Raw genomic sequence first — 357 nt, 5'->3', positions numbered from 1 at the left:
TTTCGGGCCCCTGCCGCTACGGCATGCCTATCTTTAGGTCACTGCCTTACCGATATACCCTCTTTTCGGGCCACTGCTGCCACGACATGCCCACCTTCGCGTCACTGCCTTATCGGCATACCCTCTTTTCGGGCCCCTGCCATTACGGCATGCCCATTCCTACGAGTCACTGTCTTCATGACATACTCTTTGTCATTACTTATATGTTCTGATTTTCCTACATTAGCATTTGCATTTGCATATTTTCATGGATAGCGTGTCTGGTTTTTTTGGAGAGTAACCCCGTATTGGTCGCGATGCTTTAACAAGCATTGCTTGCTGAGTTGATCCCAGTGAGCAATGCAAGTTAAGTCATCG

The sequence above is a fragment of the Phalaenopsis equestris genome, unplaced genomic scaffold (assembly GCF_001263595.1).
Source record: "Phalaenopsis equestris unplaced genomic scaffold, ASM126359v1 Scaffold232498, whole genome shotgun sequence".
NCBI lineage: Eukaryota > Viridiplantae > Streptophyta > Magnoliopsida > Asparagales > Orchidaceae > Phalaenopsis > Phalaenopsis equestris.
This window is presented reverse-complemented; position numbering follows the sequence as displayed.